Source organism: Triturus cristatus, chromosome 2_2 (assembly GCF_964204655.1).
Source record: "Triturus cristatus chromosome 2_2, aTriCri1.1, whole genome shotgun sequence".
NCBI lineage: Eukaryota > Metazoa > Chordata > Amphibia > Caudata > Salamandridae > Triturus > Triturus cristatus.
The window spans coordinates 20,056,435-20,080,855 of record NC_140582.1 but is presented as its reverse complement, the minus strand read 5'-3'; the positions used below and the strand labels follow the sequence as shown (position 1 = coordinate 20,080,855).

The 24,421-nt window shown below is 46.5% G+C and overlaps 1 protein-coding gene and 1 pseudogene across 1 annotated transcript in view; one reads left to right on the top strand and one right to left on the bottom strand.

Annotated features, from left to right (window-relative positions):
* Positions 1 to 24,421, bottom strand: part of MRPL1 (mitochondrial ribosomal protein L1) — a 423,200-nt gene that overhangs the window by 250,884 nt on the left and 147,895 nt on the right. The window lies entirely within an intron of this gene.
* Positions 119 to 237, top strand: LOC146861765 (5S ribosomal RNA; annotated as a pseudogene).

Genomic DNA, 24,421 nt, shown 5'->3' with positions numbered 1-24,421 from the left:
GCTTCCTGTGGGGGTTTCTGCGTCTTCTTACAGCCTGGCTCTTGTGTTGTTGAGCCTGCTGTCACAGGATTGCTCCCTGGTGGTGGTGTGGTTGCTTGCGGGCTCCCGTCACCTGGCTGCCTGTGGCCGTGCCACCCTGTATGCTCCTGATTCCGTCTGATCTCAGACGTTAAGCTGGGCTGGGCCTGGTTGGTGCTTGTTTGGGTGTCCACCTGGGAATACCTGGTGCTGTAGGCTTACGCTGTTTCTGTGGCCCTGTTGTGGGTTGCTTTCCTTTCTGTTGGCTTGACTTGGGCCCGGCACCTTCTACTCTTCGGGCTCAGTGGGTGGCCTTGCAGGCATCCCGCGGTCCTCTGTTGGCCGGTCCTTTGGTGGCCGGGGAGCTTCAGAGTTTTTTCCTGCTGCGTCCTGGGGCTCTTTGCCTGGATTCTTCCGGGGTCGGTGGCCTTCAGGTTCCTCTCCTTGTAGGTGGGGTTATTTGGTGGCCATCGTATCTGCTAGTCAGATTGGAGTGTGGGGGTCCCTTCTTTGCTCTCCTCAGTTCTTCCTCGCCCTGCCAGACCGTATTGTGTTCGGTCCGGTTCGTTGGCTTCTGCCCACAGTCCCCTTGGTAGTCCCCCGTTCCCGGTGGGTTGTTGCCTACTTTCCCACCGGTCGTTGGGTCTGGGATGGCTTCTGCTCTTTTCCTGTCGGTTGTTCGCCAGGCGGTGTTGCTGTTTTTGGTACGGACTGTGTCCCTTTGCTGCCGTGTCATCTTGTCACTTTTTGGGTCTGGTCGGTTGCCTTCTCTCCCTCCGCCCTGTGTGGTTGGATTCTGCTGGCTGTCTTGCTGGTTTCTGGTGCCTGGGGTTCAGTGGTTTCTGTCCGGGTGCAGGGTCGCTCTTCCCGGGGTCTGTCTCCTGAGCCCTTATTCGGGGGGCTCCCTGTGCTTCTCCCTGGTCCTCTTGGCACTTGCTCCTGGTTCCCTACTGGGTGGTGTTGGGTGCTCTTTCTGCGGGGAGGCTTCATGGGCCGGTTCTCGAGGCTCGTTCTTCCAGGTCCTGTGGTTCGCGCCTTCGGTGCTTCTTTTTGGTGGTTGCCCTCCTGTTTGCTTCAGGTTCCACCTTCTGTTTTGCATTCTCCCGTTGCCTGTGGTTTCTTGTGAGTTTCCATGAAGCCGCTTGGCTTGGGTATGTGCTCACTACATAACTCTGGTGGCGAGGAAGACTTACGAGGAGGTAATGCCCAGGTTACGTACCGGTAATCTTCATTACTCAGAGTATTGTCTTCCTCACAACTTGAGATCTCATCCCTCCCTCCCTGTTGGTCTATCGGCTTCATGTGGTTCTTGGAGTTTGGTAGTTCTACAGGAAGTTGGGTGGGTCCACCCTCTCCTTATACTAGGTCAAGGGTGACGGAGGTCGGCCATAATGGGGAGGGTTAGGAGGCAAGGGATGCTAATTTGCTTTGAAGGTTCTGGCGTGTGGAGCTAAAGCTCGCTACGCAACTCATGTGGCGAGGAAAACAATACTCCGAGTAATGAAGATTACCGGTAAGTAACCGGGACATTATCTTTCTTAGCTTGTGTGCACAAGGGTCAACTGTGGAAACTGAGATGTTAACTGTTTGCATGTCCTGATGATTTGCTTCCACCATGCATCACAATGGAAACTGTTTTGTATAAATAATTGCATGCCGATTGCACCCGGCAGTGTGGTATGGAGTTTCCTGCTTCCCATTTCTCCAAGTTTGCACCTGAAATAGACCGTCTTCACGACTGTCACTGTTTTTCTAGGCTGCTCATTGACTTTACCTAATGTGTGTGTTCACACTGTCCAAGATGGTCGCCACCACTGGTCCCTCTAGGGTGCGCGTGCACCTACGTCACTCCCAGCATACAATGTCTTCCTTAAAGCGCGCACGCACACAGCACATCCCCAGAGAGACAAATATTCATGTTAATCGCAGCGCCCTGTAGAAGCATGATGGGCACTGCTATCAACAAGAATACTAGTAAAAAAGCAGACAATCTGCCCCGCAGCCGCGTTCTACTAAGAAAAGGTACGCAGCAAATCCAGAAGCACACTTGTGCTTTTTAGAATCACTAATATACATTAGTGATTCTGAAAGCACACGTTATGCTTCTGGACTTGCTGCATGCCTTTTCTTAATAGAGCACAGGAGTCTGTGTGCCTTTTTGAACATTTTGATGTTAAATTTAGCCCTGTGTATTAGCATGTCAGGCGCTGCAATTAACATGAAAACTTTCAAAAAGGCACACCATCTACCACGCTCTACTAACAAAAAGTACACACACGGGAATTCTTTTTTGTGTGAATGAAACACAAATCTTTTTATATATAAATCAGAGTAAAAAAGGGAGTACAAAAGTACCATTGGTTTAAAGCAATATATCATGAAAGGCGGGTTAAATCAGATCCACATTTCATCAAACGGCATCTATTTCCAAATAGTTTTAACAGAGACTAATCTCATTGATGAGAAGAAATCAACTGCATTTATCTAATGTTGTGGAATTAGATGATGGAGTCGACGTTTCGGTCTTGGGTGGCAGAAGTCCGTAAGACCATCTTCAGGACAGTTAATTACTGCATAATTAGACCCTTTGTGAGTTCAAGGAATCCCACGTGACTTGTTTTTTGTTTATTTTGTTGTTGTCTGGGCGTTTTGGTTGGTATTATAGCCTATCAATTTACGAACTTTCTCATGACAGGAGATTAAACGGAAGAAATCCTTACTCGTTCTTTTTTCAAAAGCTGTGTTATTACTGATTATCGTTCAAGCGCGGAAAAATCTGCCGAGGTCAGGCTCGGCAGATTTTTGCGCGCTTGAACGATAATCAGAAATAACACAGCTTTTGAAAAAAGAACGAGTAAGGATTTCTTCCATTTAATCTCCTGTCATGAGAAAGTTCGTAAATTGATAGGCTATAATATCAACCAAAACGCCCAGACAACAACAAAATAAACAAAAAACAAGTCACGTGGGATTCCTTGAACTCACGAAGGGTCTAATTATGCAATAATTAACTGTCCTGAAGATGGTCTTACGGACTTCTGCCACCCAAGACCGAAACGTCGACTCCATCATCTAATTCCACAACATTAGATAAATGCAGTTGATTTCTTCTCATCAATGAGATTAGTCTCTGTTAAAACTATTTGGAAATAGATGCCGTTTGATGAAATGTGGATCTGATTTAACCCGCCTTTCATGAGATATTGCTTTAAACCAATGGTTCTTTTGTACTCCCTTTTTTACTCTGATTTATATATAAAAAGATTTGTGTTTCATTCACAAAAAAAGAATTCCCGTGTGTGTACTTTTTTCTAAAAATTGTTTTTGTTGATAACATTTATTGTTGGTGTATAATTTGTTTAAAATACACCCCTGAAATGAATCACTAAGAAATAGAACTAAGTTATCACAAACAAAATCCCTTGTCGGCAACCTTACTGTATCAATTTATCCGCCTAAGCCCTCAAGGGTATATTGGGCTTACCCTTTATCTGGTACTACTAACAAAAAGGTATGTAGCAAGCCTTAAAGCACGAAGTGTGCTTTCAGAATCGCTAATATACATTAGTGATTCTGAAAGGCATGCAGCTTGTCCAGAAGCACAACATGTGCTTTCCGAATCACTGATATTTATTATTGAGTCTGAAAGCACACGTTGTGCTTCTGGACTTGCTGCATGCCTTTTCTTAATAGACCGCAGCAGATTGTGTGCCTTTTTGAAAGTATTCATGTTAATTGTAGCAGCGTGTATAGGCATGAAGGGCTCTGCAATTAACATTAATACTTTTCCATTAACAAAAGGCACGCAGCAAGTCTAAAAGCACGACATTAGTGATGGTGAAAGAGCATGTTGTGCTTTTAGACTTGCTGCATACATTTTGTTAACAGAACGCGGCAGTTTGTGAGCCTTTTTGAAAGTTATGTTAAATGCAGCCCCGTGTATTAGCATGTCAGGCGCTGTAATTAACATGAAAACTTTTTAAAAAGTACACAATCAACCACGCTAAATGAACAAAAGGCATGCAGCAAGCCTAAAAGCATGATGTGTGCTTTCTGAATCACTAATATATATCAGTGATTCTGAAAGCACATGTCGTGCTTCTGGACAAGCTGCATGCTTTTTGCTGATAGAGCGCTGCAGATTGTGTGTTTTTAGGTCGAACCTAGAGTAAAACAACCTCTTGGAATCGCTCTGGACTTTTCACACACTCGTGCGTGTGAAAAGGCCTACTGCTTGCAGTTACGAGTAGCCACGCGGTGTGCATTCTGTCAGATTTCACACGCTCACGCTGCTGCTTTCAGTGGCCTTGAGAGTGGCTGCGCCCAGGTATGAATGGACAGGGTATGTTATTTTGGATGGTGCCTTGGCATTATCGTAAAGTTACAGAACAAAGGTGCAGAGTTGCTCACACCGCCTCACTTAGGATCCGTAGCATCTTGGTACATCTTGGACATCCCTGTTGCACTTTTCAAGCACTTGGCACTTTAACTGCGTGGCTCCCCACTCTTATCACACCAACACTGCAACAGCCTAACGGCCGCAATGCCTCCTATACGCAAATCAGTCAGCAGAGTAGTCGTTGAACATTTCACTTGAGTGCCCTTAAAACTTTCAGTTCACATCTGCGGGCATTTTACGATCAAGCAGCCAATAGCAAGAAAATAACATACTGTAAGCCCACTGAGTTATTACAGCAGGTCTTGAAGAGACCGTGCATGCGCTGCCTTGCTCGACCTAAAAATGAATGTGTATTTATAACGCAAGGTGGGATTTCTTATACACAAGCTTTGCAGACTAAGATTTCCTTTCCTAGTGCCGGACGTTCAAATGCTACAATAATATAGGAAGACTGCTATATTTAAGCTCCCGCCAACTTGGATTTATAGGATTTGTTTGGCTAAACTAATCTGCCCTGGGTGGCTGCTTTTTGCGATCACAGACATTTAAGGGTTCTTGCCGAGCATACAAGAGTGTCTTGCCATTTTGCTAGGTAAGGAATATGCTACTTACCAGTATGCATCTGTTCTTGGCATGTAGAGCTGCAGAGCCACACACTTAGGATAAGATCGCCATCTGGTGTTGGGCTCGGATGATTGCAGGTTGTTGTCGTCTTCGGAAGAAGCCTTTTTGTCACGAGATATGTGACTCCTCCTCTGGACAAAGGTGCGCATGGGCATCCAACTCCATCCTCAGATTGTTTTTCGCCATGATGGGAAATGATGGAGTGTGTAAGAATAAAGAAGAGGATGTCCATGTGTAATGTCTAAGTAAGACAAAGCTGGAACGGATACAGGTCCCAGGGAGGCGGGTGGGCGTGTGTGGCTCTGCAGCTCTACATGCCAAGAACAGATGCATACTGGTAAGTAGCATATTCCGTTCGAGGCATATGAGTTGCAGATCACACCCTTAGGATAGATTATACAGCAGTATCTCCCCTAGCAGTGGTCGCCTGTATCCGTTGCAGCAGTTTGGAATAAAGTTAAGGACAGCCTGACCCACAGAAGCTTGTTGCTTAGCTTGCACGTCAACACAGTAGTGTTTAGTGAAGGTGTGTGTTGTAGACCATGTTGCTGCCTTACAAATCTCTTCTAAGGGGATGTTTCCCAAGAATGCCATGGAAGCCCCTATTTTGCGTGTGGAATGCGCTCTAGGGGGAACTGTAAGAGTGCGTTTAGCTTTCTGGTAACATATTTGGATACATTTAACTATCCACCTGGCTATCCCTGATTTGGAAATGGGATTGCCCTTATGTGGTGGTGAAAATGCAACAAACAATTGTTTGGTTTTACGGAAAGATTTGGTCCTGTCGATGTAATAAAGAAGTGCTCTTTTAACATCTAAAGTATGAAGAGCTCTTTCAGCTACAGAGTCGGGATTTGGGAAGAAGACTGGTAGCTCGACTGATTGGTTGAGATGGAATGGAGAAATGACTTTCGGCAGGAACTTTGGATTTGTTCTTAGAACCACTTTGTTACGATGTAACTGGAGGAATGGTTCTTGTATGGTGAAGGCTTGTATTTCACTTACCCGCCTAAGGGATGTGATTGCAATGAGGAAAGCCACTTTCCATGTTAGGAATTATAGCTCGCATTTATGTAGAGGTTCAAATGGGGGACCCATTAACCTAGTGAGCACAATATTTAGATTCCACACAGGAGAGGGTGGCAATCTTGGAGGAATGACTCTTTTTAGACCTTCCATGAAGGCTTTGATAGCGGGCACTTTAAATAAATAGTGACAAGTGCTGACGATTTTGCAAGTAGGCTGCTAATGCTGCCAGGTGTAGACGTATGGAAGAATACGCTAGATTACATCTTTGCAAGTGTAGTAGGTAGCAAATAATGTTCTGGATGGATGCGTCTAGTGGGTGTATATCATTGTTTTTACAGTAAATGGCAAATCTTTTCCATTTAGCTGCATAGCAGGCTCTTGTAGTAGGCCGTCTGGCCTCTTTAATAATATTCATGCAGTCTGGTGGTAGGTTGAGGTAACCGAACTCTAAGACTTCAGGAGCCAGATCGCCAAGTTGAGTTGTTGTGGATCTGGGTGCCTGATTTCTCCATGGTTCTGGTCAACAAGGACGGGGAGAGGTGCAGTTTTTGATGTGGAACTACAGAGAGTTCCAGTAGTGTCGTGAACCAGGGTTGACGTGCCCAAGTAGGAGCCACTAGTATCAGTGTGAGGGATTGTTGTCTGAGCTTGCGTACTACGAATGGAATGAGTGGGAGAGGCGGAAAAGCGTACGCATATATGCCTGACCAGTTCATCCATACCGCATTGGCCTTCGACTGTGGTTGGGGATACCTGGCGGCGAAGGTTGGGCATTTTGCGTTTTCTTTTGTGGCGAACAGGTCTATGTCTGGATGGCCCAATTGTTGGAAGAATGGGAGTAGGACTTGTGGGTGTAATTCCCATTTGTAGATTTGTTGTGTCTGTCGACTTAAAAAATCGGCAATTTGGTTGTGAACGCCTGGAAGGTGTACCGCTAGGAGGTAGAGGTTTTGGGGAATTGCTCATCTCCAAATGTTCTGTACTAGCTGTGACAGCTGGAGAGAGTGTGTCCCCCCCTGTTTTTGGATGTAATACATGGCTGTAATGTTGTCCGTCCGGATTAAGACAGCTTTGTTCTGTATATGTGGTTGGAATGATTTCAACGCCATGAACACTGCTAGAAGTTCCAGGCAATTGATATGGAGCAGTTTTTGTTGTGTGGTCCATTTGCCCTGAGTGGTGTGTCCCAGGAGATGGGCTCCCCATCCTGTAAGAGATGCGTCGGTTGTGAGCTCTATCTGTGGAAGAGGCTCTTGGAACAGTCGCCCTTTGGACAGGTTTATGGTGTTCCACCATTTTAGTGAGCGGTGCGAGCGGCTGTCCACCAACACCAGATCTGAGAGTTGTCCGTGAGCCTGATTCCACTGACGTGCGAGACATTCTTGTAAAGGACGCATTTGAAGTAGTGCGTAAGGCACAATGAATACGCATAACGCCATCATGCCTAAGAGTTGCATGAACACTCTTGCTGGAAGAGAGTGTTGGGGTTGGAATCGTAAGATGAGAGCTTGTATGTTGGCTATCCTGGCTGGGCTGGGGCAAGCTATGGCTTTGGAGGTATTTATGATAGCTCCCAGATATTGGTGTATATGGGAGGGATGCAGGTGAGATTTGGGATAATTGATGGTGAACCCCAAACGGTGTAAGAGTAGGATAGTTTGGTGGGTGTGTAGCAGGCATTTCTTGAATGAATTGGCTTTTATGAGCCAATCGTCGAGATATGGGAAGACGTGGATTTGTTGTCTTCTGAGGTGTGCTGCTACTACCGCTAGGCATTTGGTAAAGACTCTGGCCGCCCGTCCACCACAAACCTTAGGTACTTCCTGTGAGCAGGGTGCATGGGAATGTGGAAGTAGGCGTCCTTGAGGTCTAGTGTGGCAAGAAAATTGCCTTGTTGTAGTAGCAGGAGTACTTGTTTTAGAGTGATCATATGAAAATTGTCCGAGTGTATGTACTGATTTAGTAGGTGGAGGTCGAGTATTGGTCTTAAGGTCTCGTCCTTTTTGGGGATGAGGAAGTACAGAGAGTATACTCCTGTGCCCTAATATTGGAGTGGAACTGGTTCTATTGCTTGTTTTTGTAGTAAGGAGAGAACTTCTTGCTTCAGTAGCGCAAGATGATCTTTTGACATTGGACGCTGTCTGGGGGGTATGTTGGGGGGGGTATTTGTGAGTTGTAGACAGTAGCCAGATTGGATAGTTTGTCTCACCCACCTGTCTGTAGTGATGGAATTCCAGACAGGTAGGAACTGTTTTAGTCTTCCCCCGACTGGAGTGGAATGGTCTGGGGGGAGTGGAGGAAAGTCATTGTTTATTGGTGGGGGAGGTACGAGTGGTTGTACTTCCTCGACCTCTTCCTTTGACGTTGTTTCCCCGATATCCTCCTCTAAAATATCCTCTGTTAGAAGATGTGTGGGTTGAGGTTTTAAAAGTGGATGGAGAGTCGGTTCCTGAATTTTTGGCGGCTCCTCTATAAAAGGAGCGACGAGAGGAACTCCTAGGTTGTGTAGACTGTAACGCTCCCATTGATTTGGCAGTCTCATTATCTTTCTTCATTTTCTCCAAAGCAGTATCCACTGCAGGTCCAAACAACTGTTCTTGGTTGAACGGTTGGTTCAAGATCGTGGTCTGTACTTCTGGCTTAAAGCCTGAGATACGGAGCCATGCATGGTGTCTGAGAAGTACGCTAGTGTTTATTGTTCTAGAGGCAGTGTCGGTAGTGTCTAGTGCACATTTGATAGAGGCATTAGAAATAAGCTTACCCTCCTGGATGAGGTCATTGGCCTGTGTTTTATATTGGTCATGTAAATGTTGTAATAAATCTTCTAATTGATCATAATGGGCCCTGTCGTAACATGCCAACAGGGCTTGTGTGTTGGCGATACGCCAATGGTTAGCTGCCTGTGCTGCAACCCTTTTCCCTGAGAGCTCTAACAGCTTAGACTCTTTGTCTGGTGGTGGAGTCTCTCCAGTGGTTTGGGAGTTAGCCCGCTTTTGGGCGTTAGAGACTACCAAAGAGTCCAGAGGGAGCTGTCCTCTAATGTAAGCAGGGTCCTCTGGCTGGGGCAGGTCTATACTTTCTCAATACGGGGGTTAATTACCCTAGCCCGTACAGGATCTTTAAAGATTTCTAGGGCGTGTTTTATGACACCTTTGATCATGGGTAAGATGTGCACAGATTTTTGCGATTGTTCAAATGTGTCCAGCAAAAAATCTTCTTCGGGGGCATCTGAATGCATGGTGACGCCATGGTAAAGAGCGCCTGCCCAAACCCTAGGTGGTCATCTGGAGGCGAGGGCTTGGAAGGGTAGGCAGTTGGGTCTGGAACATCAGGTAGTGTGTCTGCCCAGTCATCTAAGGGTACGGTGTCAGGATTTGTAAATGGATCATTGGGATCATAAAGATCATGTGGATCACCCCCTCCCCCTAAGAGATCAACATCATCCTGTGGAGGTGGTGTATGAGAAGGGGATGGTAGAGGTAAAGGAAGTGGAGAGAGGGGGGTGGGGTAGGAGGTGGTACAGGAGAGGAAGGACAAATGGGTGAAGTAGATGAGTCCTTTGTCTGAATAGGAACTGAAGAAGGTGTTGGATCGAGTTTCCTTTTTAGGTCTCGCCTGACCCAGCGCATGCGCTGGTCTGGCGAGACTTATTGAGAGGGCTCCAAAAAGTGATACCAGGCCAGCCTAGAGCTACAGTGCATGTGCGCGGGCGCGCGCGCCGTGTTTTACCGCGATTACTTTCACTTTCGGCCACAGGGCTGCTTTGAGGTTTGATCGTGATCGCGATCGCGATCAATTTCACTTTCACGGCTGCAGGGCCGCTTTGCATAGCCAATAGGTCTCGATTTTGTGACCTTATAAGTATTTAGTTACGCAACTGTTGCATGGGTAAACACTTATAAGGTCCCAAAGGCGAGACCTATTGGCTATGCCAATGCTTGTTTTATATGGCACAGCCGTGACATGTCCAGATTTTGGGTTGATGTAAATTCTCTTTTGGGTTGGATCAGGGTGAAAAAGTTCATGATCCTCCGCAATCGGCTTCGGTGTCGACTTTTGGGGCTCCGATCTATGTTTTGACCGATCGGTGGAGTCTTTTGGAGAATGTCCTTTAGATGTTTTTCTCGGCACCGGTGAAGTTTTCGGTGTCGGTGAAGTTTTAGGTGCCGAAGATGGTTTCGGTGCCGAAGATGGTGTCGGTGCCGAAGATGGTGTCGGTGCCGAAGATGGTGTCGGTGCCGAAGATGGTGTCGGTGCCAATACCGGTTTCGGTGTCAACGTTTTCGGTGCCGAACCGTGGTCTTTAAGCTTGAGCGCTTTCGACGCCGGCTTGTCAAGAGGCCTCGATGGTTTTGGTAATGGAGGCTGCGTCAGTGCCGAGAGGTCTTGGGTCTTCGGTGCCGAAGGTGCTGGGGGTACAGTGATATGCGGTTTACTGGGGCCGGAATCACTGGAAGGCCTGTATTTCTTCGGAGCCGAGCTGGGAGGCGGGGCTTCTGAAGATTGCTTTCGATCTCGACTGGGCCCAGCTGGCGGAGTCTTGACCAGAGCCTTTTTGGGAGGGGTGGGGGTAGGGGCCAAGTTACTCACACGCTGCCCAGGTGTTATTGGGTCGTCTGAGTCGTCTGCTTCGGATATTATCTGTAGTTCTTCGGAATCTTCTTCCGGGACATCGGGGCCCTGATCAAAGATGTCCTCAGGTTCCGGAGCTGGTCGGGCCATGATGTGGCGTCGAGCTCTTCGATCCCGGATCGTTTTCTTGGAGCGGAATGCAGCACAGGCTGGACAGCTGGACTCGTCGTGTTCCGGCGAGAGACAGAGATTGCAAACCTCGTGGTGGTCGCTATGCGGGAACTTTGCTCCACATTGGGGGCATTTTTTGAAAGGCGTCCTTTCCATGAGCCGTGTCCGGAACCGGTCCGATGAATGATTACGTCGATGGAAATTGGAATTTTTCTTCGAAAAGGTAGGTTTTGTAAAGTTTTCAGCCGGAGTGGAAAAGTTCATCCGAACCCAATGGCGGAAAAAAACAATCTGAGGATGGAGTGGATGCCCATGCGCACTGTTGTCCAGAGGAGGAGTCACATATCTCGTGACCAAAAGGCTTCTTCCGAAGACAACAACAACCTGCAATCATCCGAGCCCAACACCAGATGGCGATCTTATCCTAAGTGTGTGATCTGCAGCTCATATGCCTCGAACACCTATTTATCCTCCTCTTTGGTGTTCTTGTTCAATCTGTACTCAATCTACGTTTGTTTTTAAAATCCCAATGCCTATTATTTTACCCATGTATTGGACGATTTTAAGTGCATTTATTTTCCAGAGTAATTGACTTCAAATATGGCTGTGTTTTAACTGTAGAAGATACCCAGGGTACTTGTAATTCTAGGCTTCCCCCAAAAACCATAGACAAATAAAAGAAATACGGACGGGATAACTTGGGAAGGTCCTCAAAAACTTGGGGGCAGTGTTTAGTGGCAACCGGAAGGGGCATACAATCATGTTTCTGCCAGTCTGTGCCCCGGATGTCTGCCCCTTTGTCTAACGCTCCCCGGCCCATAAAACAATATCTCAAACTCAGTTTTCCCCTCAAACTCACTTTCTCTCTCTCATGCAAAGTCCCTTTAAACACCGCGTTCTTCCCTACACCCCAAAACTGTCTCTCTTCTTTAAACACCCTCTCCCTCACATGCACACTACCCTCACCTATATTCCCACCCAAAACTCTGTTCGTCTCTTTCTTCTAGTTTCTCGTCTCCCTCACTCATCTCTGCTTATCTCTTTTAAACTAACTGCGATCCTCCAAACTCTGTTGGTCTCTATCTAGGTTATCCCATTGTCCCCCACTTTCCGTCCTTTTGCAAAATTCTCTAACTCTATCACACTGCCCCAAATACGGTCCTTACAGTCTACCCAAACTGTGTTAGCTTTTTATTCAACAAGAGCTGGTCCCCACATTTCATGCCCATACCCTAAATAAGCTGAATCGCTAAATACGTATAAGGTCCCAAAAGCGAGACCGATTGCATTGAAAATGCTTGTTTTGAAAGTATTCATGTTAATTGCAGAGGCATGTGTAGGAATCATGGACACTGCAGTTAACAGGAATACTTTAAAAAAGGCACACTATCTGCTGGGCTCTATTAACAAAAGCATAGCTGCCAAGGTTTCAGATTGCTACGTGTGCCATTTCAATGACTGAGTGAAACTTTCTCGCGAGCAAAATCAAAGTATGAGGTACTCGGACCGGCACCACTGCGACAAGCTAGAGCTATTAAAATTTAAAAGCACATTTTGAAGCAGTGTCACCAAGGCACTATCTACTGCACTCTTTGTTGCTCTTTCCCTTGTATGCCTTCCTGCTCTATTTTGCTTTTCTCTCTGTTTTTCCATCTGCAAAACACTCCTGCTCTTTGTGTTGCTCTCTGTGCCTCTTGTGCTTTTCCCTGCAATCCCAAACTGCTCCATGATGCTGTCCTCCTCCTGTGTTTCTCCTACCATTAAACTCTCCCTCCCCCATGCTCCTCTTGCTTTCCTCCGTATGTGCTTTTCTCCCTCATGAGGGAAAATCGCCCCATTCTTCTTGTTGCTCTCACACTAAGAGGCTATCAGGCAATCGCTCATTCCAAAGACTGCCAGGTCCCCCAGGTGGTCCAGCCAATGGGCAAGTCAAATTGTCCCCAAAGTGGATCTCCGCTGTGGAGTTTTCCCGGCAAGCAGTGAAGCTGTTTTTGGGCACTGTGCCCAGGAGGTGAGTGGGATGTTTGATGGGTCCTTCCATTCTAACTCCCACCAAGTGCAGGGTCCTTGGACCCAGGCACTCACACATGCGGTCGGGTTCCTGGCGCACATAGCCTTGGCTGCAGCACACAGAGGTAAAAGAATTAGAGAGAAAATTGGCCGCCACCTAGTGTTTTCGGTGTTTTAACTATCTATCTCCATGTAACTCTATAATTCCTAAGAAAACATTCAACGTTGGTGACACTATCTAAAGTAAACACTTTCAACTTCTCTATATTCTTCTGTAATGCCTACCCGACATTCAAGTGGGTGCTTGACTCACAGCGTGGTTCACTCCAACACTCCTGTGGGTACTTAACTCACATGGCAGCTCATTCCAACACGCAGGTGAATACTTGATGCTTCTTCTTGAGCGTAATGGCCACATACCCGCAGGTGATGATCCTTCGGCGAGGCAGACATTAGTCTATTGGATTTCCGTGCCTTCAGGGGCACCCCAGGAGAAGCTCTCTGATAATTTGGTCTTCTGGGTTGGTCCCGAACAAAAGGCACACTTTAGCAGTGTCGCAATCACTCAGTTCAACTGTAGAGCATACAGGCTACTGGTAGCACTAATCCCAGCTTCAGCCAAGCCTACCAGTAGGGCACACAGCTTCAGGTGCCTTGGTAGCTATGACGGGAACAAGTGACAAAGATCCCACTGCTCAGTCCGGCAGTATAGCAATTCCTTTGATGGCCTTTCTTAGAGAGTCTCTGTTAAACAGGCCCTATGCCAGGGTCAATTATGACAGTCCTTTCCATGAACAGCTCCTCCTGCAGGGTTGGCGCTTACTTCCTTTGCACTCAGGCAGGATGTCTCGGCACTTAGCACACTCCAGCAATACCGCAACCAGGGCCGTCTCAAGGAGGAGGGCACAGAAGTTCAAAGAGTTGTGAGAAGGTTGCACCCAGCTATTTATGACCCCCAACCCCTCACACAGATGGATCAGGAAGAGAGATAAGAATCTGTACCCCTTTAAAGGACCCCTTTCCCAAACAACAGATAGTGCAGGACTCACCCTGCATCCCCTGTCATCTACGTAACAGCTACTGCAGTCTGAATCATTTACATCCTCAAGTATAAGGAAGGGCCCTGGCATTTCTAAAGAAACCCTGTGTCATCTTACCTCACCATAGTGACTTTTGTCACTCCATTCAGGAAATGTCAGCAATACACATATGCTGTCTGGGAAAGACAGCCGCTCTTCTACCTTGCACTCCGGTACAGGCTATGAACTTCTAAAAATGAAAACCCACAGGCCTGTATCGCTCGTGCATCGCACGCTATCATCCCAGCACATACGCACTTACACAATGCACAGGATTTCAGGGCACAGGATCCCAAGTTCATTGTGAGCATATGAATTGCATGTAGGCGCACATTCATCTGAAAAAGGTAAAAGGTCTGTTCCTATAATTCACTTAACATGGTATGCTTCCTGCACCGGGCTCCATGTATAAAATCCGTGAAAGGGACGGTAGTCCGCTGTCACTATGAGGGTGTGCTTGGTGCACTCCTTTCAGGTTCAGAACATCAAACCTAAATCAAAGCGCCAACACAGGATTAATACATGCCATGAACAAAACTCCATAAACCATGGTGTGGAATGAACCAAAAATCCACAAACCAGGAACACAAGTTTATGCAGTTCAGGTGTACTGGGAAAGAATCACGTCTGTATATATTACAGGTGACAATCCTGTTCCAACAAGTAGTGAAATGCAATTTGTATTGGTTGAGTCAACAAAAGTTGATGCTAATTCAGTCAGACAACCAAATGCTTTTTATGAATTTATCAAAAATGTTATGTTTTGTTTGTTTTTAGAATAACTGTGACATGGTGTGTGGCCCTGAAGAAGCAGTTAATGATATGCACCATCTGTTGGTGAGATTACGCAATTTTTGATAATTGAAAAAGTGGACGCATTACATAAACAATGTCCCTCAGGATTTCGATGTTGTTGATATAGACTTCTATCCAGCAAGGCAAAGCGGATATGGACAGAGGGTTGCACCACGGCAGTCCAAAGTGGGCTTTTTTGTTTCATTGGAATTTTATTTTCACAACTAATCTGTTGTGAAATCCTCTAATGGACAGGCCCAAGAGCCAATTATGTATATGCCTCTCCTTTGTAATGGTTCTTTGATCTATACTATATTATATTATGGGTAGTTACTGATGAGGCAGTGGCAGCTGACAGCACTGAGAGATTAGGATAGATAGCCAGACAGAAATAAAAAGTTTAGACAATCTTTTCTAGGATTTCTCTACTCCTTTGTACTGTCAAATGGGTATGTCACATCTTTGGTACCAGCCCTCTGAAAGTGGACACACTAACAGCTGTTGCAGTCAAGGTTTATTGTCTAGGAACTGTGCAGTATCTTATTCTTTTACTTTAATAAAAGAAGGGTTTGGGGCATTTGTCAGAGTGAGCTTCTTCAGAGATTAGAATAATTTCAAGTCTGCTCCCTACTGATCAGAAGTTTTAGTTTACCACTATCATAGATTCATTTAATAGGCATTCACTCTTTTATCTTGCCTGAGGCATTGAGAGGTGTTTATTGCCTGTTCGAGTTCCTACTCACTAAAAGAGGTTGGTTACCTCTATGAATTTTGCTCATTCTTTTGTTGGAGCGACGGGGGGGGGGGGGGGGGGGGGGGGCGTAGAACAGATGGCTCAGGTAAAGGCAAGATGTCTGCTCTCACCAAATGTCAATCAATCAGGGTTTATTAGGCGCAGCTACTCACCTGCAAGTGTGACAAGGCGCAGGGGAGGGGGGTTGTGTCACGCAGCTCCTGGATGTTTATGGTGATTTGTTGAAGAGCCAGGTCTTGAGGTCACTCATGAACTTGGAGAGTGTTGGGGTCTGTCGGAGGTGGAGAGGGAGGGAGGGAGTTCTATGCTCTGGCCGTGAGGAGGGAAAAGGAGTGGCCTCCTTGTGAGAAGTTGGCCTGGCATATGCTGGTCACTAGTTCTAGTGGCCACCTTGTACCAGTCCAATTCGACTCTTATGGTGATAGGTTTAAAAGACAACCTTTAAAGAAAGCTATCCTAGTGGTAGCTGTGGAGAGCAGCCTTCAGGTTAAGTCTTGAAGGAGTGTTAAGCTTACTGTTTTACCATAGATAACCTCTTGAATGACCAAATGAAAGAGTATTCCACACAGGTATATATATATAATATATGTATTTATTCTAGACAGAATCCCACAGTCTCTTTATGAGGCTAAGGCAAAGTTACAATTCAAACAAGCATTGATAGATACAATAAATAGCACTGTTAACATTGGGCCCTAGGGGGGGACCAAACCATATACTAAAAAAGTGGTATAAGAACCACGACAATTCTACAGACAATGCCTAGGGCATTTAGGATCGCTGGCCCCTTTAGAATCCACCCCAGGTTATGAGGAAGGGGACCCACGGGAGGCACGTGCAGTGGAAATAGCTGCTATCGGGATCTCTATTATATCCTATGGAGAATTTCGCGGTTTGATTTAAACAGATTAAAGACACTTCTAGCAGGAGTTCAAATTTAAAAACTTAGAGTTAAGCTTTTGAGGAGCTCACTACCACGAGAGTACCGAGGTACCACTGTTACCTGCCCCAGGGAAGCCGGGTGCATAGGTCGTTTTCAATGTCGGGACGCGGGCTGATTTTCAATTGGAAAATGTTCAAAACTGCTGCTAGCCAAAACCGTCGATGATGCCGTGAAGATTGAAGTGGTAGAATTTGTAGAGAAGAACCTGAAAGCAGAGGGGACAGAGTCTGGGTCACAGCACAGTGACCAGGGAGCTCAAAGGAAAGAGCCCTTCAATGTCGGGTGCTTCAAGTGGAGAGAAGGGTAGCTTGGATCTGCAGCCACGGGCTCCGGGAGGCTTCAAGGAAGGCCAACTTCTGGAGGGCGACTGTCCCACGTCGGATGAGGGTCGCTGCGGTGTTAGTGTCCGGATTGGATCCACTAAGCCTTGGCAACCGCAACCCACGCAAGATGAACAAATCAGCTACTGGTGCAGAACCACGAGGTCTGTGAGAGGTCTCCTTTGGAGAGACTGTAGAGCAGGCCTGGAGCAACCAGGGGAACTCTTAAATGTCGAGATTGACCTCCGCTAGGGCCCGCAAGTCGAGAGACAAGGGACCGCAGGAGGCGGCAATTTGGAGTGCGTAAAAGGGAGCCCACGGGCCACCGGAGGGGGCTAGGGCGCTGATCTTTGGCACACTGGTCAGGGTCGTGTGCTATGCAAGAGGTGGCCGGTGTCCTGGGGTATTGGAGATCTCGGCACCCACGCGGTCCACGGTGCTCAAACTTGTTGTGCACACTCACTGGCCTCTGGGATGCTCAGGAAACCCACCTCAAGGGTGCTGGAAGTCGAAGTCCGCAGGAGCAGCGAAGTTCCAACCGGGTCACTTGCAGTGTTTCAGGTGCCTGCCAAGCAAGGGGGTAACTCCTTTACCCCAAGGGAGATTTCTTCAGTCAGCTGTGCAGCAGCTCGTCGAAGGTCAAGTCTGTGAAGTCCAAGATTAATCTGAGGCTCTGGGGCCACGTTATTCACCTTTATCCCCAAGATTAGGGGAGTGTCCAGAGTAGTGTCCACCAATGAGAGGTGAGGCGGGAAAGGGTGTTTACACCCTCTCCCCTTTGTGTGTTTCCCGCCTGGGCGAGGGGCAGGATGCCCCTGAACCGGTTCCAGGCGGTGTATGCAGAATGTAGGCGCTGTAGCTGCCTACGTGCAACTCTGAAAGGCATCCTAAGGTGCACCCACCCAGTTCCAATCCACATATTCTGTCTGGGGAGGTGCTGGCACCTCCCTGCCACAGGAGCACTATTGTCCAGGTGCTGAGGCTGGGATTTTCCCCAGCAACAGGCAGCCAGAGTCGTGTGGGTGGCTGGTAGCATCCATTTTGTGATACGTGTGCACTCTTAAATTGGTGTCTAAATTCTGCCGCTTTTCCCATATCGCCCCTCTAGCAGGGGGGAATCATGCCCTCATGCCCATGGCTGGACTGGGTGTATGATTCCTAAATGTTTGACACCAAACACGATATGGTTTTGTGTAGCCATTCTCAAGTTATCACGCTATCGCGATATACTTATAACGCGGTTAAGAGTATATGGTATGGCTACACTACAAACAACCCAGCAATGATTTTACGAAGGTTGCAGAGGGGCCCTACTCAGGTAGGGGTCCCCCCTCACACATACCTCAGCACCCTGCCTTGTAGGATTACCAAGGCCTGCCATAGGGGTGACCTATGAGAGTATATGTGTTGTAATGGGGTGGGATATAGGGTACCTATATCCCTGTAAGGGGTGCTAGCACCACCTTACCCAGACTACAGTAGTGGTCTGGTGGTGTCAGTTTGTATGGCTGTCCCAGGGTGGCACAATAAGTGCTGCAGCCCTGGTAGGCCTACTGAGGGACCCATGCCCTGGGTACCTAGGGTACCATCTACAAGGGACTGCCAGGCTATCCTCAGCATCCAATTGGCTTGTACCTAGGGTACTCACATCGTTTAACAGAGGAAGCAGAGAGGCTGGGGTCCTGGATAGCAGGGCCACAGCCTGGCTAAAGTCAAAACATCAGCAAAAAGTTGGGGGCAACCATGCAGTCGATGCCACTCTCCTACACTCCTGTTCTGGACTTCTTGATGCGTGGCACCGTAGCAAGGGAGAGTTGGGCTGATGTATGTGTCAGACTCTTGGATGAGTTTGTGTTTTCCTGGGATAGCATATCTTGTCCTCGAAAATATACTAGATCCACATCCCATTTTCCAAGAGGAGTGTACAAACTCTCACTCACTGCTGTTTTTGATTGGCACTGTAGATCATGCCTTGAGTTGCTTGCAAATCCACTTAATCTTTACAAATACATGTACCTCTTCTGCCAGAAATGTGTAAGTTGACTGACAAAGACCCAAGTTCCAGAGTTCTGACTTCGGTTTCTAAGACCATATAAGGCATTTGCCACCATTCTCCACAAGGATTATTAGCCACTAAATGAGGGTGAACACCCTATTATAGCTTATTCAAGAAGGTCTGTGGTTTTGTGAATCCTTTCAACCCTGCCATGCTTTTCCAGGTATCTTGAGATGGAATGGGATTTCCTCCATTTCTGGACTGGACTCTGTCTCTCAAGATCTCAGCTCTTTAGTATGACAAGACTACGTTGATGTCTTTAGACGCTGTCTAAGATCAGTACAAAATGACTGAGCACCACTGGCTCATGCTGACTAAAGTGCTGAGAAGTAGGTTTTTAATTGTTTCAAGAACAATGGTAATAGAAATGGGTAGGCACGTGTCCCCATGGCCCTTAATCTGTTAGAATAAATGTGGTGGAGAGTTTCTGTGGACTTCATTTTAAAGGCACTATAACTATTTATCCATGTGCCTTCATCAACACCCATCCTCTCAAAGATGGCCACCTTTACATCCATATTGTTGGTAATCACTGTTAATTCTGCTGCTTCATACACCCACAAAATTACAAGGTGTGGACCTTTGGAGCATGTACCTTTACCTATTTGGATAGGCTGGACAGGACAAAATATCTGTAAAACGTAGTGAAGCTTCTCCCTGCTTTTTAGAAATGGGGTCTCTAGAGTGATGGGCCCTACTTGGACAGGGTGCAAACCACTGCCAACTAGTCAGGATAAGGGAATCACACAGCTAAGATAACCCCTTGCTGCAGCCGACAAACAATCCTACCATGCAGCTGCACACCTGCAGATCCTTAATGAATGGTGGAATGGGCCAAGAGATGATCCCGCATATAGAGTCGAACAATAGATCATGGGAGACCCTTCCTTGCATACATTCCTATACGTAGGTCAGACCCGAAAGGCCTTCCCCCAGTGACACAGGTGGTGATTATGACATGGCAATGGTCCCTTCGCCAACAGAGTGGTGGGGCCGCGTTACAAAGGAGGAGACTCAGCTGTGGCGGAATCGTTTGCGCCCATAAGTTGCAGACCTTCAGGTGTTCTGCGGTTGGGATCGAATCGGAATCTTAACTCTATGCGATGTAATGAAAGGGCATATCCCCAAATCCTTCCAAGGCCTCCAAAAATAATTTTCCATGCCCCATAAACAATTCTACAAATACTTACAATTTAGGCACACCCTTTATCCTTATATTAAAGACCTAACCAACCTTCCGGAATTCAGCCCACTAGAGGGCAAACTTCTGATGGGAGACCCCAAAATATCCAAAATTTATCAAACCCTAACTACTAATAATCCTACTACCCTGGCTAACCTAAGAGCAACATGGGTTACAGATGTGTGACCTATTGATGATGATGACTGGGTGGAGGCACTTTAATCACCACGAGAAGCGGCAATCTGTATCCGACTCCGTTTTATACAATTTAAATACCTACACAGGGTATATTAAACCAGACAGATTATGGACGGCTGGGTTAATCACTTCCCCACAATGCCTGCGGTCAGTCACAAGTAGGCACACTCATACACACGAACTGGGCCCGCCTGGCCCTAGATCACTTCTAGCAAAGCATATTAAATTGCCTGGCAGAGGTGCTGGCATTGGACTTGCCTAGGTCATCGAAGTTTACACTCCTACACTGTGCAGAAGGAATAGGGGGAAATGGGGTCCAAAAGGCACCTGTTATTTCTTAGCCTCACAGTAGCAAAAAGAGACATTGGCAGACAATGGAAGGCACCTCATGTAACACAATGAAGAAAGGGATGGATTTTAGTATGGAACTGGAACTTCCCATATTTATTGAACGCTGCTGCCCACAGAAACATGCTAAAATATGGAAGAGATTGGCCACCTACAGAAATATTCCCCTGGAGACATACTACAGCAGATAGTCAAATTGAAAAAGAGGTAATAATATATGAGCATAAATAGCATGAAAACAGATTTAGCAAGAGCTGCCTACACCGTCGATGCGAGGGACGAAGACATTAAATGTATCACGGCATAGCGCATAGTTGTGATTCGTGTGTTATTTTATCAATTTCTTTTACGGCAATAAAGCCAATGTAGCAGCGGGGACAAATGGAATCTTCTATTGATACATCCTACTGGTGAGATCTATGTCCCATGTCGTATTGGATCATCAGTTATAAATGGCAGTAGAATTTACACACACACACACCCTTCCCCTCTCTCTCCTCCCTCCCCAATGGTCTCAATATATCTTAAGATGGTAAAATTTCAAATTGTGCTTTTATTTTCATTTGCTACGTTTATTTTCACTTTGAAAAATAGAGGAGAAAAGTGGCCACTCTTTGTGGCGCCCCAAAATGTCAAATCTTTTCTCTCGTGACCTCCCACCAACCCCTTTTTTTCTCAAGTGGGGGCAATAGAGAAAAAGTGAAGTGAAACTCCCTTTATTAGATGCAACAAGAAGCTAGAAAGGTTGTTTTCTTCAAGAGGCAGACAAGGGCAAAGTCAGGCCTTTGCTCTAGCAGGTCTGCATTATGCCTGCTGCAGCAGGTGAGGTACTGGCGCATCACAGCGCTGGGCTGTGCTGGGGTGGGGCTTTAAACATCGCCTTCCTTATTTTGAACGAAGCCCTCGAACGCCCATGGTCTATATAGAGGATGAATGCAGGCAATTTGGGACCCTGCTAAATGAGTTTGATGTCCCCAAGTACGGCCTTTGAGTGGTAAAATCCTTAGCCTAAGATAGGCTGCTTTTGAATTCGGCTGAAGATCTGATGTTGGAGGCAGTATCACGGCGCAAGCTAGCGACTGTCTCAGAAGAAAGAATGCATGGGAGGACATTATTTGCATAGGACAGCCCTCTTCTCAGTCACATTATTATGCTGCAGTTGCCGTGTAGCGTTACTAGAGGGCAGCAGTATGACATAAAAGCACACTGAGGCTTTTCTTCTGCTTGCTGACATACCTCTCGCTAATATTTGTATTGCAGGACCTACGGAGTGGAGGACTGTGATGACTGAGTGAATGAGTAATGAGGAATGGCCGGCCTATATTTATGGTGAAGGGGGAAGGTTTGGAAGGTAAAGAGCAAGATGAAAGTGTCTAAGCATACATGTTTGCTGAGTAATCGAGTGAGTGTGTCACCTCTCTTTAAAGGGACACGCGAGAGAGGAACAGCAGCTCCATAGTCCTTAGTTAGGAGAGGAAGCATAGATGAATATTTCTCTCAAATAAAAACACTTGCTCGACCTCAAAGCTGGCAAGTGGGATATGATGGTTTGCAGGTGTAAGGATTTGCCATGTATGGTACATAAATATACATGGTAAGTGAAGATTTTACCATAATGTCAGTAGCACACCCTTTGGGAGTATCCTTAGGCCAGAAAGGTCCGGCACTCCTTTCAGGGTATGAGGCCAAGACAAACTTTGGGCAGCTTGCTCCAGTCATCTGCAGGCTTTAAAGTTACTGAGGAAAAGTTAGTGGGAGCAAGGCTGTGCAACATTTGGTCACGGTTGGACAGATATCTTTAGCAGGGACTTTTGAGGACCTTTCACTGTGGGACCAGGATCCCCATACCTCTGTGCCTCCGACACCTTTTTTTAATCTCTGGATACCACCATCTCTTTACCCCTCAAAAGTTCTCTCCTAGTACCCCAGCTTTGGTAGTGCACCAACCATGTTTCAATCCTTTGACCACAAACACCCTTCCTTTCTGCCCTCCATTCACATTCCAAAAGTAACCCAGATGCTTCTGTAACTGTTCAGTCTCAAGTGACGGTAATGATGCATATTGATTGGGTATGTATACAGGCACTTACCGCTCTGTACAGCCCCTCACAGCACACGTAGACTACACTTCTTTAAATCATAAATACTTGTTCTGCCTAACAGTAAGGCCTGGCCTTCCCTCTGTGGATTATCCCCCCCATAACAAGGACAAATAAATTGAAGAGCATGCCAAACTCTCTACAGATGCCGCCAATCAATGCACTGCTGCCCATTTGCATGCCATGATTATGCTCTATGACCTATCCAACCAATTGCCACAGGTACCTTCGCCCTGCTCCATTCGTCTGCTCCCCTGCCCCCCTTTTATTTAGCAAATGTTAGTGCTCTCAGATTTCATAGCGGAAATCTCTATACTGTGTTTGCAATACAAAATTCCCAAGGGTCCCCATCACATGCCGTGCGGAGTGAAGGAGAGGCAGTAAAATCTTGGGGAGCCCCGCCTGCAAAAACACCACGACATGCTCCTTGTTGTACCTTTCAATACCATAACCGCAGTAGGATTGTATGGTGCCCCCTTGTGTTTTATTTATTTATTTTATTTCTAAAGTTTTATATAGCGCGAACAAGATCCCGAAGGATATCAGAGCACTTTACAAAAGGATGGAAAAACGGTAATAAATGCATTATCGACATCAAGTAGGAATAAGAAACAAGAATAATCACAAGACAACGGGGTCAGAGGCGAGTAATACAATCAACATGTACATAGCGGGCTATGAGGGGGGGCACACGATAAGGCAAAGAAGAACAGCATCATTTGAGGGCCGTATGGTTATAAGATCAATGACTTAGAGCAGATGATCCTAACCCAATTAAGGTAAAAACTTGTTCATTAGTAATCTTTTGGCTTCCAGTTTGAAAGCAATTGTGGAGGAGATTCTGCAAACCTCCGGTGAAAGAGTTCCATATCTTCAGGGCAGCGCCGGAGAAGGCTCGGTGGCAGGTTCTCCTTTTGCTAAAGATGCGTGGTTTCAAGAGGAAAGAGTTAGCGCTTCTTGAGGCTCTACCACCACAGGATAATTCAAGCTTTTGCGCTAGGTACCTGGGAGTTTTGAAATAGAGGGCTTTGTGCGCCAAAAACGGCAATCTTTAACTGAATTCGATCTTCGTAGGGCAACCATTTAAGCGATTTTAGGACTGGGGATATGTGCGCATTTCGTTTGGTACCTGTGACCAGTCTAGGCGCAGCGTTCAGTGATGCTCTTAGTGGAGCCAGGGTGTATTTGGGGAGGCCACAAAGCGTAGCACTGCCATAGTCTAGCCTCGGCAGAACAAGCGCCTGGACCATTTGCTTGAAATCAGTTAGTGGAAGGAATGGTTTGATATTTCTGAGTGTCCTCATCAAATGATTAGCTCCCTTGCACCCATTGCTGATATGATTCTTCATGTTAAGGTGCTTGTCCAGGGTGATTGAGAGATTTGGCTGAGTCTATAATGAGGGGGGAGCAGTTGAAAGCAGTGAGGTGATTCAACCAAAGATCTAGCTTGGGGGTGTGGTTCGGAGGAGAGATGAGAAGGAATTCTGTTTTGGAGGTGTTGAGCAGGAGATGGTTCTCAGTTAACCAGTTATGAGTAGACGTTAGGGTAGTGTTGAGTGAGATGATGTTGTCCGGGGAGGAGATTTTCAAATAAAGTTGCGTATAGTCCACATACATATGGAAGAGAATGTTCATGGAATTTAGTGAATTAGCTAATGGTTCCAAGAATAGGTTGAAGAGTATAGGAGATAGGGCGGTCCCTTGGAGGACCCCCATGAGTACTGAGAGAGCTGGGAGAGAGAGTGGTTCGCCTGGACTCTTTGTGATCTGTGGTTGAGGAAAGAGGAGAACCATTGCAACACCTGACCAGAGAAACCCAGCCT